Source organism: Mus caroli, chromosome 13, assembly GCF_900094665.2.
Source record: "Mus caroli chromosome 13, CAROLI_EIJ_v1.1, whole genome shotgun sequence".
NCBI classification, from domain to species: domain Eukaryota; kingdom Metazoa; phylum Chordata; class Mammalia; order Rodentia; family Muridae; genus Mus; species Mus caroli.
In genome coordinates this window covers 92945146-92962071 of record NC_034582.1, presented here as the reverse complement: position 1 = coordinate 92962071, position 16926 = coordinate 92945146, and positions in this window count along the sequence as shown.

Below are 16926 nucleotides of genomic sequence, written 5' to 3'. Positions count from 1 at the left end.
TTGCCATTGTCACTGGCAAGCCAAAAATGCCAATTGAAAACCCATGGAAGGCTCAGTTTTCTACTGAATCTCATAGTTGGACCTGTGTGTCACCGTGTCTGCTGTGCACGTCTCCTTTGCGTCCTCTATTGTTGTTACTTTATTAGCAGTTACTGTAAAACTGTCTTGACAGCACTGCCAGTTTCTGTGACCATTTGAGACACAGCATTGGATGGATTGTGCGTATGTGATCATCTACAGAAGGCACCAGGAACCATCTTACATGTTCTTGTTTCCGGGGGCCCAGACAGGTGTTGAACGCAGCAGCAGAGGCCACGTGTGCTGCACACTTGGACTTGAGGCCAAATCCAGAATACAGTCTGTTCACTTCATTGTTTTTCTCAGACCAAAACTGTCCATAGAATCAGAAATTTTAGAATTAGAGAAACCTCCTGTGTCTTACTTAACTCATCCATCTTTCAGGTTAAGGAAGTGACTTAATCAATCTAGCAGAACTAATTTAGGATAGGACATTAGATTCCTGTTCTGGTATCTTTCCTACTGTGAAATATTATTATATATATATACTTATATTTTATAAAATAGTTTAATATATAAATATATTTGTATATAATACATATAAACAGTATATATGATATTTATAAATTATTATTTATTTATATAATATAAAGATAGGTATAGAGATACCTCTTCTGCGGCTAAAACAGTTCCTCCTAAGATATTTCCAGAATCCTAAGGACTCCTGAGGTTTTCCAGGTGGCTGCAGGTTCTCAGTTGGCTCATTGGTAAGTGGGTTGAATAGCCAGTGCACAGGCTAACAGTGAGTGTGAGCTCACAGTGAATGTGAGGCAGGTAGTGTGCCTGGTACTTAGTAAGTGCTGTGCCCCGTGCTGTGAAACCTTAACTTTGTGGCTACCTAGCTGCTGGCACTTAAAGTACTCCCACCTAGCTGAGGAATCGCAGGGATACATGAGGCCTTCTTCCTGCTCTGATCATGCACAGGAGCCCATCTCACAGTTATCAGAAAGAGTTTGCCTGTGTTGTATAAAGCATTAGACAGCCTCATTAAAAAACAAAAAACCAAAGCAACAACAAAAAATTCTTCTTAGAAAATAATGGTTTCTGTGTGTGCCTGGTGTTTTGTAAACACCAGCAAAAGTTAGTTCCTCTACCTGCAAAGCCTTAGAGAATAGACCAAGCTTCCCCAACTTACGTTGTGTAAAATGGCTGTAATGCATTAGATAATTGTGGCACTCTTTGTTAGGCCACAACCACTCATTAACAAAAAGATGGAAAAAGCACAACTTTGTGAATAATAAATAAATACCAACCTTCCTGCCCCCTGCTTCCCCGAGAGGGAGACCAGCCGTCATACCTGCTTTAAACCTTGCTACTGAGGTTACCTTACCTCAGTACCAAGGTTAACTAATGCACACTCTTAGGGGTGAGCACTTAAAATGTATTAGTTACTATTTTTTTTTTTATTTTATGTATATTGGTGTTTTGCCTGCATGTGTGAGGGAGTCAGATCCCCTGGAACAGGAGTTATAGACACTTGTGAGCTGCCATGTGAATGCTAGGAATTGAACCTGGGTCCTCTAGAAAAAAAGCCAGTGTTCGTAACCACTGAGACATCTCTCCAGTTCCATAATTACTTAAAAAAAACAAAAACAAAAAAACAGAATGCACTGGTTCTCCACGTGTAGGTTATGGGTTACAGTGTGACCCCTTTGGGGACAAATGGCTCTTTCACAGGGTTGCATATCAGATATTTACATTATGATTCATAACAAGCAAAATTGTGGTTATGATGCAGCAAGGAAAATAATTTTATAGTTGGGGGGTCACCACAACATGAAGAACTGTATTAAAGGGTTGAGGCGTTAGGAAGGTTGAGAACCACTGATCTGTGAGTACTTGGGTGACAGCAGAAGCAGGGCCACTTATGCCAGAGTTGATCAAAAGAAGGAAATGACCCAGCACATGGCAAGGGTTATTGTTCCTCAGACTCCAACAGAGCAGTTGGCTATATATCTCACTGAACCTTCAGGAAAGCCCTCTGAGATAGCATTACCCCACTTCTCAGGAAAAACTGAAGGTCATAGATTGCATACCAGGGAGTCGAAGACAATGGTATTTAAAACAGGCTGTTGGGAAGCACTTTGGTAAACATGTTTCTAATCACATGTCTGTATTGCCTGTGTGTGTGTGTGTCGGTCTGTCTGCCTGTTTTGTGTGTGTGTCTGTTTTTTTGTGTGTCTGTGTTTTGTATGTGTATGTGTGTACTTTTATTCATGCTGTGTTCTTTTCTACAGCAGCAGAACTTAGCCGAGACAGCAGAGGGCGCCCAGAGTCAGTCTCTCTCTCTCTCTCTCTCTCTCTCTCTCTCTCTCTCTCTCTCTCTCTCTCGTACCAGTTTTCAAAAATGTCTTCCATTCCTGGAACTCAGAGAGAGCAGAAATTCATATTGAGTATTGAGGCCACATGGGTAAAGTACCCACGTACCTGACAGATGCAAAAATCATCTTCATCACACAAAAACACTAGATGACTCACTAGAGAGTTAAGTGTATTTAGATCTGCCCAACTTGAAGAATTGTTCAGAGGTCACATTCAATTCCATGAAAGTTACATACTGAGTCTTCACAGAGTGCCGATTATAATGATGTTGGGATTCAAGTGAAACGCGTCCCTACCAGAGACCAGAACACCAGGGAGGAGCAAAGGGACAAGGACTTGCTCCAGAGGACTTACTGAGAAATCAACAAGCGCTTCTCGAAATCCTCCAGGACACTGGAAGGAAACTCTAAAACTGAATAGGGAGACAAATCTCCGAAGGAGCAGTCTCTCTAGGAGAGCAGTCTTCAGGCTGCAAACATCTTGGGGACAGAGCTAGGGTGGACATTTTCTACACACTCTCAACACTGGCCCTCAGGACAGGAGGGAAGGCTTTGGTGTTCCTCTGATCCCAGCCTTGGAAGGCTTTGGTGTTCCACTGAGCCCAGCCTTGGAAGGCTTTGGTGTTCCACTGAGCCCAGCCTTGGAAGGCTTTGGCATTTTCCCATAGCTCTGAGGCTTTGGTCCTTGACGTGGCTGTGTTCATGTCAAGACTTTCCCCATTCTCCACAATCTCAATGTACTATATTTAAAAATCATGTTTGATGGCTAACCTGCCCCAAATCCAATAGAAATCTGAAGGCCAGATTCATTTCTGTGTATGATGTTAAGTAGGCTTTTTGTAGGCTTTTGTATTTAGGAGTTAAAGTAGAGAAAGAAAGCAAAAAGTCTACTGCACTGTTTATAAAGAGAAGATGACTTCTTGGGCTCATGACCTCTTGTCACAAGCCATCCAGTGACGCTTACTTCTACAAGGTCTACCTTGTCAGGGTGTGGGGTAGGCGGTGGTCTTCCTTTATAACTCAGTCTGAACTGAAGATCCTCCTGCCTTAGCCTGCTTGGATTCTAGATGTGTGCCACAATGCTTGACCAAGCTCTTTCTTGACAAAGGGATAAGTTAAAATCAGTACCTCATAGGGCAGAGAGCAGCCCTAGGCTACCGTGCCTCCTGCCCTGCCCTGTTCTGAGCCATGCTGTAAATGCTCAGCCCTTGGCTTGTAGCTTGACTTTGAAGGCGGTAGAACCTGTAGGAGGTATGGCCTGTCTGGTAGACATAGGTCACTAGGGCTAGGTCCTTGAGGGTCAGTCTGTCTCTGGCTCCCATCTACACTCTCCCTGTTGCACTGCCATGTGACGATTAGAGCTACCCACACAGTACCTTCCCCACAGAGAGGGACTTAAATGCCTCTGAAGCCATGAGCCAGAGTAAACCATTCCTTCCTAAAGCTGCTTCTGCCAGACATTTTACCAAAGGAACAGAAGAGACACAATTCTGACCCCGCATGTCCCACAGTCTGGCCTTTGCCACCTGCCTGGAACCCCACAGTGAACTCAGTGGGCCATAGATGTAGCCCAGAGATGCAAAACTTATATAGAGAGAGTACTCAGGTCTGCATTTATTTGTCTTTTATTTACTCTGAGGCAGGGTCTTGCTGTGTAGACCATACTGGCTAGCAACCCGCTCTGCAGCCCATGCTGGCCTCTCTCATTCATGATCCTCCTGCCTCAGCCTTGTCAAGGTCTCTTTTCTCCAAGTGTTTCAGTGTCTGCATATGGACACGACCTTCAAGTTATCCGTTTTCTAGTTTCACTGAAATCTTCTTGTGCAGAACCTTTGTAGAGCTGTGGAGGATGGGATCCAAAGAAGACGTTGCTATCTTCATAGTGCCAATTCCCTCCATGGTGGAGGGTCTAAATCAGCAGGTGATGCGAGCTCCCTTGTCTTTTGAGTTGGAGGGTTCGCTGTAACAAGGAGTCTAAAGCAATCAGGTGTATCACTTTTCTGTTCTGGGTCAGTTGAATGTGGTCTGTGAATTCTTCTGTCCCTGAATTCTGCTTCCTCTTTCCCCTCTCCCTGTCTTCCCGTCATTCTGATGATGTCTCTTCCTTTGGGGTTGTGCTGTGATGGTTTGTTGCCTTCTCGTGTTCTCATCCTCCTGACTCATTGTGGAGAGGCCAGGTCACCGAGGTAATTAGTAGAAACGCACGGTCTGCTTCAGTCCTGGCTTTCCCCTCGCCTAGCCCTATTAGAAAGAAGAACTGCACAGGTCAAGATGAGAAAAGCGACATCCTGAAAAACTTCTTCCTCTCCAGCTGCCACGGGGCTACATGCTGTGGATGGTCGGTAGCAAGGCCACCTGGAGCTGCTAGGTTATTCTCAACGCTGTCTCATGGGCCCAGCATCTTATGCAGCCTTTCACGTGAGTTGCACCTCTCAGAGGAGGGCACAGGCAAGAATGGCGAACTCCTATTTTTATTGCAACCTGTGGTACATTTTTGTTTTCCCAGTTTGTTCAACAAAGAACATTTAGCAATCATTTCTTTTACCTGGAAGTCATACCAAGAGCAGATGAAAAACAGTAAGATGTGTCTGCTAGTTTGACATTTCCAGGTCCGATGTTCAGGTCCTTTAACTAATCCCAGACTTTGGTTCAGTTCCCCACTCTGGGGTGCACCTGTCATCTTGCAGCTCCCATGATGCTCAGCACACTCAAACTCAGACTATCTGATTGCTTTTGCCCTTATTAACAGTCTACCTAATTAACAGTACTGTATTTGGGGGTGAGGAAGTTTCTTTTTTAAACTGATCCAACTTGTTCTTGAGTTGAGGATATGCAATCAGCCTCTGGCAGGAAATGAAGAAGGGCAAACACCTGCAGTTAGGGCGACTCCGGAGCTAATGAAGAGGATGAATAATGGAAAGAATGAAGCCCCGTGCTAACTATGACTCAGTGGGTCCCACTTTGCTGCCAGGAGTCACTTATTCTTTCCAGGATTGCAATCTCCCACGACACATTGGAAAATGAGGCCCAGCGGTGGTGGTGCACACCTTTGATCCCAGCACTCGGGAGGCAGAGGCAGGCAGATTTCTGAGTTCAAGGCCAGCCTGGTCTACAAAGTGAGCTCCAGGACAGCCAGGGCTACACAGAGAAACCCTGTCTCAAAAAAAAAAAAAAAAAAGGAAAATGAGAAGACATGGGTGTCATGGAATGCTGTCCTCTGATCATGCCCATTGCTGTCTCAAAATTAGAGCCCTTTGATTGCACACAAAATCAGGCATATTAACATTTCCTGGCAGAGGAAGTGGGCTGACATAAATCTCCAAGAGGCCCATGAGAGGCATAGAAGACTGTTCAAGAGGGCCCCTTCTCTCCCTGAGCCATCTGCCGTACATCTTTGATGGTGTTCAACTGTACGCTGGCCATGCTCCTGTAGGTGCCTCCTTATCCTTGCTTGTGTAATTCCACTTTCATTGGTTCAGCAAGCTGGCCTTGTAATCATTCCCTGCATCTGGGGTGAGTAGATATTTGCTCATCATATCTACCCAAGGAAAAGCCCATAACACATGGGGCCACAGTACACTTGTCTAGGGTGGTTTTGGAAGGATTGTCATTAAATATTGTGATTTAATGATAATGGCAAAAAAATCCCTTTCATCCTTTTCTCTTCGTTCTACTACACATCAAAAACAATGAAGGCCAGAATAACCAATGGAGAGACAGCTCCTGACCTGACTCACTCCCGTCAGTTCTGGAGGCTGCGATGGTGGTAGCAACAGCAGCAAGTGGCCACACATGGCTTTCCTGCTCCTGCTCTTGATCTCAGAGCAGGAGAAGCTCACTGTGCCTGCAAATGTGTGGAAGTACTTTCTTGGCAACCCGTAGTTTCACAAAGAATAAAAATGAAAACCGCCATTACCACTTTAAGGTTCCTTTTCATGGGTTTCTATTCGTGGGAGAGACACCTCTGTTTCTAGCAGCCGAAAGTCTCAGGAATCAACCGACCCTTTTCTTGGGGCTGGGGGGCAGGGTACTCATAAGATCACATCCCTTTCCATCTTTCCTCAGATACTAATTTGGAACCCCTGAAGTCTCATGGATAACATACAGCAAAGCCCTAGAGTGTCAGGAATGTTATTCAGTTTAAGTAACCGTGGCAGCCCTGAAGACCACAGACAATGGTGCACAGCTGTGCAGTGAGCCTCCCAACCAAGGGCATTGGACAGAGAGGAGTTGGGGAGACTGAGAGGCGAGGCTACACCTAACAGATAATGCAGCCTTCTTAGTCACCCAAACCCGCTGTGTAGACCACAGGGGTTGTGAACTACCATCCTGTCCTGTCTTGTTTGGTAGAGAATGTCTTAGTTAGGGTTTCTATGCATGTGATCAAATACCATGACCAAAAGCTAATTGAGAAAGAAAGGATTTGTTTTGGCTCCGCCAGGTGGAGTGGAATGAGACCTTGCCCTGAGCAGGCAGCCACAGTGCTCTGGGGAGCAACATCTGAGAGCAACAGGGACATGTGAGTTGTTCAAAAAGGGGCTTGGACAATTCATGAGATTTGAATAATCGGTGTATTCCTCTCTCTGTCTCTCCTTCCCTCATTGTCATTTAAAATTTTAAAGCAAATAGATTATCACTGAAAGGCATCCATTTATTTATTTATTTATTTTCTGTAGAGGGTCTCAGGTTCAACACAAGACACTTTGTGAAGTGTCCTTTGATAGGTTAGCTTATCCCATCACTTGAACCCACACAAATCTTTGTTGTAGGAGACAATGTTGTATGTTGGTCATGTAGAGACTTCCCTGGTCTCTACCCACCGAACTCTAGTAGCATCCCTTAGTCATGGCCAATAGTGTCTCCAAACATTGTCGTATATCAACTGGGGAACAATATCACCCTGTGCAGAGAGCTATTACTATAGAGAGTGCCATCAAAATATAGGCACTGGCCACCTGTGAGTGGAGTTGTTATTATCTGATCCTGACTAGAGGGGAGTGTGGGGAACCTGCAGTACAGAGCCTTCTACCTCCATGCCCACCTTTCGCTCTTGAACAAAACCAGCTTGTTCCCTTCTGTCTCCACATGATCATCCAACACAACTATGACAAACAGCCAATGAATTTGAAGAACAATCTTTAGCTACTTCACTTGGAGACCCCATGCACCATTTCTTCTTAGGATTCATGGGGGTCTATGTTATATTGAGATATGCTATCTTAAATACATATTAGAACAGTAGAACCCTACTCCGCCATGAAAAGCAGCTAGCTATTGTTAAACACAAAATCATGTATGAGTCTCAGAGGCATAAGAGTGGGGAAAGAAAGGCAGTCTTAGAAGATGCACATTCTTTGATTCCATTCCTGAAACTTCCCAGGAAAGACAAGACCAGTCTGAGGTTGGATTATAGGGGAGAGCATGATGGTGTGCTCAAAACTGTCAAGCATCCTGATTGTATTGTTGGCTGCATGAGTCCTTACATGAGTAGAATTCAAAGGGGCATACCAGAAATTAATTTTACTATATTTTAATTGATGAACACCTCCCCACATAGTCTTTGATGAGGATGAGCGTTGAGTAATTGAGTGTGTGCTACTAGACACAGGAAATCATCTAACGCCATGGGCTGTATCTGGAGCACTCACGGGAAGGCAGGAAGAGAGCTGAGCTTCTGGGACTGAATGAAGAGTCTTGGTTTCCTTGCTTCAGTTCCTCTTCTGCTTTCCGCAGAACAAGGTGATCATTCACTTCTCAATCCAGGGTTACTAAGTTTCACCCTAGAATCATCTTGGCCTCCTTGCCCAGAAAGAGAAAATGTTTCCAGAATTTGGAGGTCCTTGGGACAGTTTGGCTAATGTCCCTTGGACTGTGTCCAAAGTCTGCATCTCATCTGATGCTCCTGCGGAGGTGGAAGATGCTTGTGGATGTAATAAGGAAGAGCCTGTTGCAGCAGGTGGTGCTGCCTTTCTACTCCAGGTAGAAAGGAAAAATAGCGTAATGGGAAGGCTGTGGCTTGACTCTGAAAGAGAGCAACATCCTATGTGCATTGTTAGATGGACCCTGGCATCAGATTTGCAACTGTGACGATCCATATATCTCGGGATTTGTTTCTTGCCTACTTATCTAGTTTGTTACCTCGTCTAAGGCCAGTGAGAACAGCAGTGGGGGAGTACATAAGAGGAGCAATCATCTCTTCCTGGAGTTTGCCTACCTACATCATTTTACAGTAACACTACGCCCCTCCCTCCCCTGCATACATACATGAAAGCACCGTTTACAAGAAAACCATCCTTCATTTGTCTGTGCAATAACTGTAACAAATCATAGCCTTAATTCTGAAAAGAATGTGCCTAGCTTCTCAGAGAACAAAGTGAACAACAAAATGAACACCTCCCTATGTGCTCTTTGAAGAGGATGCTGGGCTTTGGGTAATTATCTTCTACAAGACACAGCCGTGACGTGTTGCCCAACCCAACCCCTTGCTGTCCTGAAAGAGCTATATCACAGTTGCAAACAGTCTGCTGCTTTTTCTTTCCTTTTCTTTTTTTCTTTTTTCTTTTTTTTTTTTTTTTTTNAGACAGGGTTTCTCTGTGTAGCCCTGGCTGTCCTGGAACTCACTCTGTAGACCAGGCTGGCCTCGAACTCAGAAATCTGCCTGCCTCTGCCTCTCAAGTGCTGGGATTAAAGGCGTGCGCCACCACGGCCCGGGATTGCTTTTTCTTTCCTTGCGGCATGCAACATTTTAAGTAGCATAATTTTTGAGGGACAGCTGAAGCACCCCTGAACTTCTCAGAGGTTGTCGGGTACATCAACACCTCAGGAGCTGTTGGTACATTCCTTCATTTTCTGAGTGTACACTTCAAGATGAGGTACATACTGAAGCTCCTCTGTGCTCTCCTCTGTGAGTGGGTTGAGGAGCTATTGCGTGCAGCGGTGTAGTGGTCCTGTGGCTAGAGACCATCTCAGAAGGAAAGCTCTGAGCTCACTAGTGCTTACTCGCATGTCCTGCTGTGTGTGGTGCTCATAACCAGCCTTCTTCCTGCATCCCACAACAGCAGGAAAGATTGCTTTATCCTCATTACAAAAGCCGAAGCCATAGTATGTGTAAGGAGTGGAGTGGAGGAAAGCCAGACCCTTGGACCACAAAGTCCACACTTGCATTCCTCTAGTTGTGATACAATACCACTTGGCTTCACCAAACAGACTGAGAGCTAAGAGATGCAGATGGGAGTTTTCTAGGCGCTTGGTGAATCTGGTGGAACTCCCTACTCCTGGCCTGGCCTGTTTGTGATGCAAATAAGGGATGAAGGATTTTTTTTTTTTTGGCTCACAGTTTCTAGGGGATCACTTCACATTTGCTTGACCCCTTGCTTTTGGTGGCAGTAGGGCATGACAACGGATTTTCCTTACTACAGGGAAAGAGACTGGAAGACACCAGGGACAAAGAGCCCCACCCCAGTGGCCTACTTCCTGCAGCTGGGTCCCATTTTTTGAAAATTTCAGAACTTCCCAAAACAGCAGCAGCAGCTAAGGACCAAGCATCCAGCACATGGGCTTATTCTCCACTTAAGCTAAAATGGTAAAACCATAGTAACTGTAGCAGGTACAGTGAGTGATTGACAAAACACTATCTCATACCTCCCAGCAGGTTGTAGCTCTTCGTGGAAGAAGGCTTTCGGGATGGTCAACAATGACTGTTATCTCCTGGCATCCGTTATCCGTGGGCAGCTCCATCTTAACACCAGATAGAGCTGACGTTGTGACCAATATGAGGAATTTCAGAGTGTGCTTCGGAAACAAGAACCTAAAACTTATCTAAGCTTCTGCCTTACTCTCTCTTGGTATCCCATGATATGAGGTAGCCAGATATCAGGATGCTACAGCAGCCCCATAGAGGAGTCCATGTGGCCAGGCTTCCTCCCCACAGCCAGCATATTGAACAGCACACGAGTACTTATGCTGGAGGTCAACCCTCCAGTTCTGGTTTAGTTGGCAATCTTGACTCACAAGCCAGCCACTTCTGATCTACTAAACTGTATAAGACACATGTTTATTGTTGTCTTAACTTGATCATTTTGAAGGAAAGTTGTTCCAAAGCTAGATGAATATGTTATTTTCAGTGGCTAGATGGCCCTCAGGAAAGTTCTGGCTTAGGTCACAAAAGCTATGGGATGAGGGAGCTGGTTGACCAAATTAGGACTTTCCTATTCTCAGATGTGTAGCAGTAACTAAAGTAGATATTTGCAGCCACAGGACCCCTCTGGGTCCTTACCTGACCCAGGGGTGATGAGAAGACCCTCTTAGTGTATGTGCCACAGCAGTCAAACTTTCCAGGACAATCAGAAAGTACTGAATCACATCTCTTGTTGTTATGTAACTGTGGCAGGCATGTAGGTAATTTCTCCACATGGTAGGGCAATTCTGATCTCAACAGCTCATTTTGGAGTGCCCCTGTGTCCCCTGACCACACACAACAGCTGTCAAAGTTCCCAGACTAGTGTGACTGAGTTCACCATCCTAAACCTTTCACATCCCCAAACGAGTGGAGATGGCGGTGTTTTCACAGGAGCCAACATTTGAGCAGCAATTCAGAGGAAGCCTTGCCTGTGGGCCCTCCACAGCCCGGACTTAGATTCAGAACTTGGTAGATGGGCACAAAGGGTTTGGGCTCTGAGTCCCCACGGGGTTGGATTTCCATAACGAAAACCATGTCTCCTCCTTTCCCCCACACACCTTTGCTATCTCTCCTCCCAGCCCTACCCGCCCACCTCTGTCTGCTCCTGCTTCTAGAATGTTCTAGTCCTCCACAATTGCTTTCATTCTTGACTGCTGTCCCCAGTTATTCTTCTGTCCCTGACATGCTTTATTCCTGTCAGAACTAGAAAGCTTGGACCCATTCCAAACAATTTCAGCTTTTGCAGATAACCTTGAATTCTCTGAGCCCCGAGTAACCAGAGATTTTTACAGCCCCATGACAGAGTCACCACATAGGAATTTACAAGTTCCCCGGGAAGAGACATAGCTCAGTGTTGTGCTCAAAGATACCACTTTGTTTTGAAAAAAAAAAAATGAGTGTCTCAGTATGGGTACTATAAACCATGTCCCTTCATTACCCTAGTGAGAGAACTCCGTGTTCCCTGGGGGCTCTTCTTCTGTGAGATTGGCACAAGACTTCCTCTCCTTGTCCAAGAAGCTCAAACTTCCTACTGCTTACTCTTTCCTCCAAGGAGTTTAAACACCAATAACCCTTAGTTCTGCTATGGCTGGTCTACCCTGGATTTTAACGTTCGAAGACATACGAATGCGTACACGAGATCCTACCTGAACCCCCCCCCCCCCCCGGGTTTGAACTAGTTACCACTAGCACAACATAGAGAGTTAATTTTGACCAAGCCAGTTCTGTTCTCCGTTACTATTTCCTACAACTCAGATGTAAAATTCCAGCAAGTCCAGCTATGTCAGGGCGAAGAGGAAGACATGGTGACCTCAAGCATCAGGTGGCTCCAGTCCTCAGGACTAAGGCGTTAACAACAGGTCCTCACACACACGCAGCACTAGAGTGCTCTGACTTGCTAGTCAAGCATGTATGTCCACACAGTCCTTGGACACACGTCCTTTATATAAAGCCATGGATACTGAGTCTAATGGCCCAGGCTTCAAGCACTGGGGATGCTAGGAGTTGATTTTAAAACTGGGCTGAGCAAGTGCTGAGTAACACGTATCCTCAGAGTCTTTAACCACTCACCTCTGCTCCACTCAGGGTTTGTCATCACTGCCATTGCACTCGTTTGAAAAGGTGGCCCACACCTTTAATCCCAGCACTCGGGAAGCAGAGGCAGGCGGATTTCTGAGTTCGAGGCCAGCCTGGTCTACAAAGTGAGCTCCAGGACAGCCAGGGCTATACAGTGAAACCCTGTCTCGAAAAGAGAGAGAGAGAGAGAGAGAGAGAGAGAGAGAGAGAGAGAGAGAGAGAGAGAGAGAGAGAGAGAGAGAGAGAGAGAGAGAGAGAGAGAGAGAGAGAGAGAGCTTGCTTCTAGTGCAGTGATGTGCACACCAAGGCTAGCGGTGTCCATGCGAAGGTTAGGGGCGTACACACTGAGGCTAGCCAATTCACATGTCTCTCTCGGTGTTACTACTATTTCGTTGGATGGAGGTTAACTTGTGCACAAAAGATACCCCCCCATACCGCCGTGGGTTTGTCAAAGTTATAAGTTGGGTTTATTAAAATATGTCAAGGAAGAAAGGCTCCACATTTTTGCCTTCAACAGAAAGGCACATGAGTCTGTCACCATTTTGATTTACTACTTTGCAGCTGCGTAATTACTGACCTCCTCGGGGTCTCAAGATTAAAAATCCTTCATCTTCTCACCAAGAAACCTGGCGGACTCCCCTCCAAACTTCATACTTAATCTCTAGTGACAGAAATATATGTTCCCAAGCCAGTACTGTTCGTGTTCTTGGTGTACCACAGCCAAACCACTCGAGTAGCCTCAGTAGCTGTGAAATGCACAGAGAAAAATGGAATTTGCTTATTTGGTTCATGCTTGCACAAACGCACAAGTAGTGTCGCTGCTGCCTGCAACTTCTTACAATTCCTTGGTCATTTTACGCTGGAAAGAAAAAGGAGAACTAGAAGGTAAAGTCCTAGGAACTTCTCCTTTATCTTAATCATCTCTCTTCTCACACTCGAGCGACAGGAACAGAGAGCAGAGATGGGAATGGTGTGATTGATACAGATACAACATCGCATTGGCGGTTAAGACTTTCAGGGGAAATTTAGACCACAGCCTCGGCTTCTCAGTACTCGCTACCCTTCAGAGTAGTTCTGTTTTTAAAAATCAAAACTCAATTTCGGGGGGCTGGGGAGATTTAGATAAAGGACTTATGTGCAAGCACTAGGAGGACCCGAGTTTGATCCCCAGATCCTATGTAAGAAAACCGAAAGTTGGGGCCCTTGCGTGTAATCCCAGGACTGGGAGACAGAAACAGGCAGATCCACAGGTCCATTAGCCCTCAACTCAGCCTGCTTGGCAAGTTTATTGCCAGTGAGAGACTATCAGAAAAACAAGGTGGATTGTATTCTAAGGAATATATAGCCCTAGATGACCTCAGGCCTCCATGAACATATGTATACATAGACCAGTACACACATGCACTCACACTCACACACACACACACCACATGTTCTCCCAAAACACAATTTTAGAAGCTTCTGGCAGGATTTATTACAAGAAATTGTGACCATTTCTGGTTGTTGTTGTTGTTTTATCAAGACAGGGTATCTCTGTGTAGCCCTGGCTGTCCTGGAACTCTCTCTGTTAGACCAGGCTGGCCTTGAACTCAGAGATCCACCTGTCTCTACCTCCTGAGTGCTGGAATTAAGGGCAAACACTACCACCCCTTCTAATTACCCTCATTTCTCTTAATCAAAGGTGCTGCCATGCAGCAGAGTTCTGTTTCTAACACAGAGAATTGGCAATTCCAAGCTCATGAGTGTTACAGAGAAAAAGAAACTTGGAAAGACTTGGAACAGTCTTGGGAGTATGAAGCCAATTGTGAAGTGTTCTCTGAGATTCAAAGAGCCTCTAGAAGGTTCCACCCAACAGCTTACTGAAACATGCCAAGACCCAAAGCCAAACATTGGACAGAGCTCGGGAGTCTTGTGGAAGAGTCGGGGGCGGGGTAGGATTGAGGGACCTGGAGGAGATAGGAACTCATCAGGAAGACCACCATAGTCAACTGGCCTGGATCCTTGAGGGCTCCCAGAGTGTCAACCATCAACCTAAGAGCATATACAGGCTGGAAGTATGCCCTCCACACATATGGAGCAGATGTGCAGCTTGGTCTTCAACTGGAGGGGGGGCTGCCCCTAAATCTGTTGCCTGCCTGTGGATCCCATTCCCCTAACTGAGCAGCCTTGTCTGGCATCAGTGGGAGTGGATATACCTAGTCCTGGTGACTTCCTAACTGGGCCACCCCTTGGTGGCTGGCCTCTTTCCTAGAGGTCCTTCAGTACTATACCAGAACTTCATTCTCCCATACAGTGTCTTGATGTGTAAGGGTGGAGTGATACCCAGGGGTGCCTGCCCTTCTCAGAGGACAAAGGGAGGGGAGAATGGGGGAGGAACTGGGTGAGGGGGGACCAAGAGGAGGCAGGGGCTTCAATTGGGCTTTAAAATGAATAAATAAATTAATGAAAAAAAAAAAGAGGTCATCTAGAGTTGCATGTCTAAACCACCTTTAGCTTTTCCTAGCCCAACCCGTGTGACACCTGTCTCTAGACTAATCTTTTAATCCAAACAGCTGCCTCAGAGACGTCACTCATGCCTTGATTTCTATGACTTCGCATGACCTCCAAATATGTCAGTGACACTTTAGCCCGTCCTTTCTATTGGGCAAGAATCTGGCTGCCGTGGATGTGTAATCTCTGTGTGCCCTCACTGAGAATCTGGTCCCTCGGTAGCCACTGTTTGCTTGTCTCTACGCCCTGGCTTGATCCACTCGCCATTTGGGGCGGGGCCAGGATATTTTCTTTCTTTGAAGCTGTCCAGTCAATGCACAGAATGGGGTTGGGAGTTAGGCAGATCTAAGCTCACTTCCGGCTTTTCTCTCCACCCTTTGCAGGTTGCAGCCTAATCATCTCCTTCATCTGTGCAACAGGACTCTCAGGCCAGACTGATGCTGAGGGAGCACCAAACCCCTCTTCTGTTTCTTGATAACTTCCTTGTACCCATTGAAGATGGACAAAGGACCTCTGGGAAAGATGCCACCAAGGGGTGGCCCAGTTAGGAAGTCACCAGACCTTGGAGAAAGCCCAGAGGCCAGGATACATAGATTCGCTCCCTTCCAGAATCATGGTGAAATTTCAGAGTGAGAGGGTGGAATCCAATATAGATTCTTGGAAAAGTGCCAACGGCCTCACAGATGGGAGCAGCATTGCTGGGACTCACAGTTAAATAAAGAGTTTCTGAATAACATATTTGTATAAATCAGGAGAAGTTTCCCCGAAAATGCCAATTAAGAAATTCAGTTCCAGAAGATTAAAACAAACCAAACCAACCAACCAAATGCTTCGGACATAAAATGTCTCCGCTCCCTTTAAAGAAATCACCTCATCAGTAGACCCTTAATTTACTGTGTGATCGGAACCATCTTTGACTGGTATAAGGTGCGCACTTGGACCAACAGGCAGCCAAAGAGTACCTGTGAGATACGAACTACTGGAAACAATGAGTGGTGCCAGTCAGATTCCTGTCTTTCAAAAGCTGGAATAAGGAAACAAAAAGGAATGGGCCCAAGGCAACGGGAGTACAAATGGACTGTGCTGTGATATTATGAAATATGCATTTGTTCTCTGGCCTTGCTTCCTGGTATACGACTCCTAAGATCCTGCAATCTTCAAAGTGATGCCTTCTTCATGTTAGTGAGATGACTGATAAGCCAGCAACTTCTAGCAAGCTTTGAGATGCGGATTAGTCATAGATCGTACCAAGACAGGATTGGTGCCTTGGGATGCTCAACTCCCATTCCCCACCTCCCAAACCTGGTGGGTGAGGGCTGGGAAGGGCTGACAGTTAAGCTGATCACCAATGGCCTTTAAAACCCCAAACCAAAAAGGACTGAATTTTAGAGTTTCTAGATAGCCCTACATGTGGAGATTCCTGAAGACTGATTACCAAGAGAGGGCTAGAGGCCCAGCGCTCCTTCCAGCGACCTTGTCCTATGCATCTCCACATCTGCATCCTCCGTGGTACCTTTTACAGTTCAAACGGTGAATGCCAATGTTTCCCTGGATTCTGGAAGCTTCTATAGCACATTAGTCAACTCTGATGCTGACCTCCAGCCAATCGAAAGCACAGTCCTAACAACGTAAGAGTTTAAGACTGGCATCTAAAACGGAGGACTGTCTCATGGGACTGAGCTTTGGCCTGGCATCTGATGGTGTGTTCCAGTAGACAGTGTCAGGACTGAGCTGGTGCCTGCTTCAGTGCTAATTGCTTGCTTGGTTGCATAGCAACACCCCATGCCCTTACACATTTTAGAGGTCTGTGTTGTGGAAGCATAGTAGGAGAAACGGTTTGGTTTGTCCTGTCTCCTTAGAGGTGTAAAGTTGGGGACATGACAAGCAAAACCAATGCAAAGCCATAATCCGGGAAGTTTAGAAACCTCTAACAGGCAGCCTCAACCAGGTAGTAGAGAGAGGAAATTGAACAGAAGCAGCAGGGGAAACAAGAAACCATGAGAAAGAGACGGGTAGTGAGTCCTGTATTTGACCAGTTCCTTAAGCCCTGGAACTGTCTCAGTTCCTAAGGCAAAAGCCCCTGTCTCCATCAAAATTACATCAGTGGGCTTCCTAACCCCATGGCAATGGTGGAGAAGCACTAAGATACTTTAGTGCTAGGAAAATACAATGTAAACACTTCAAAATTTTTCTAAGCCAGGCGTGGTGGCGCACGCCTTTAATCCCAGCACTCGGGAGGAAGAGGCAGGTGGATTTCTGAGTTCGAGGCCAGCCTGGTCTACA